Below are 2016 nucleotides of genomic sequence, written 5' to 3'. Positions count from 1 at the left end.
TAGAAGTTCATTTCATCTATTCATCTTTTCAAAGTACTGACTTTTGATGTCATTGATTTTTTTCTCTGTTTTGGTTTAGTTTCTGCTCTTTTTTAAAAATTAAAAATATATTTAGGAGGTACAAGTGCAGACTTCTTACATGTATCCATTGCATAATGGTGAAGTCTGGGCTTTTAGTGTACCAATTACCCAAATAGTGAACATTGTACCCAATAGGTAATTTTTCACTCCTCACTCCTCTTCCTACCTCCCACATTTTGTAGTTCCCAATATCTATTATTCCACTCTCTATGTCCATGTGTACCCATTGTCTAGCTCCCATTTATAAGTGAGAGCATGCAGTATTTGACTTTCTATTTCTGAGTTATTTCACTTAGGACAATGGCCTCCAGTTCCATCCATGTTGCTGTTGCTGCAAAAGACATGATTTCATTCTTTTTTATAGATGAGTAGTATCCCATGGTGTGTGTGTATGTGTGTGTGTGTGTATGTGTGTGTGTGTGTATATATACACATATACGTGTGTGTGTGTGTATATATACACACACACACACACCATGGAGAGATATATATGTGTATATATATGTGTATATATATATTTACATATATATACACACATACACACACACCCTGGAGATACACACACATACACACACACACACACCATGGAATACTACTCAGCAATAAAAAAGATATACATATCATATATATATCAATATATATCACATTTACTTTATCCAATCCTCCACTGATGGACACTAAGGTTGACTCCATATCTTTGCTATTGTGAATAACTGCTGTGATAAACATGAGTGTGGTGTCTTCTTGAATAATAATTTATTTCCCTTTGGGTATTTACCCAGTAGTGGGATTGCTGGATTGAATGGTAGTTCTATTTTAAGTTCTTTGAGAAATCTCCATACTACTTTCCATAAAGGTTGTAAATTTACATTACCACCAACAGTGTACAAGCATTCTTTTTTTCTCCTCATCCTCACCAACGTCTGTTGTTTTTAGACTTTTTAATAGTAGCCATTCTGAGTGGTGTAAGATGATATCTCATTGTGGTTGTAATTTGTATTTCTCCGATGATTAGTGAGGTTGAGCAGTTTCATATGTTTGTTGGTTGGGTAATATTGGCCTCATAGAATGAATTAGGGAGAATTCCCTTCTCAGTTTTTTGGAATAGTTTCAGGAGGGTTGGTATTAGTTCTTCTTTGTATGTTTTGTGGAATTAAGCTGTGAATCCCTCTGGTCTTGGGATTTATTTGGTTGGGAGTTTTTTTCTTTCATTACTGATTCAATTTTGCTACTCATTATTGGTCTGTTTAGGATTTTCATTTCTTCATGGTAAAATCTCAGGAGGTTGTGTGTTTTCAGGGATTTACCCATTTCCATTAAGTTTTCTAGAGTATGCCTACTCTTATCTTTATTATTTCCATTTTCTAAATGCCTTTAGTTTAATTTGCTCTTTTTAAAAGTTTCTTAAAGTGGAAGCTTAGAGCATTTATTTAAGGCTTTTCTTCTTTTCTAATGTAAGCATTTAATGTAATACATTCCCGTTTATATACTACTTTAACTAGAGCCACACATTTTGATACTGTGCTTTCTTTTTAAATTAATTCAAAATATTTTATATTTTCCCTTTTAACTTTCACTTTGACACACAGGTATTTAAAAGGGTGATGTTTAATTTCCAAATATCTAGGTACTTTCCAGATATATTTCTGTTGTTGATTTTTAGTTTCATTTTTGTTCAGAGGACATACTTTTTATGACTTCAACTCTTTTAAATGTATTAAGACTTACTTTATGGCCTGGAATATAACCTATCTTATTGGATTTTCCATATGCATTTAGAAAAATGTTTATACTTTTTTTGTTGGATGGCATTTTCTATAAATGTTAATTAGGTTAAGTTAGTTGATAGTGTTGTTTAAGTCTTCCACAGCCTTACTAATTTTTTTTTTTTTTTTTTTTTTTTTTTGAGACAGAGTCTTGCTCCATCACCCGGGC

Source organism: Hylobates moloch, unplaced genomic scaffold (assembly GCF_009828535.3).
Source record: "Hylobates moloch isolate HMO894 unplaced genomic scaffold, HMol_V3 SCAFFOLD_8, whole genome shotgun sequence".
NCBI classification, from domain to species: domain Eukaryota; kingdom Metazoa; phylum Chordata; class Mammalia; order Primates; family Hylobatidae; genus Hylobates; species Hylobates moloch.
The sequence above is the reverse complement of the archived record's forward strand: the minus strand, read 5'-3'. Positions refer to the sequence as shown.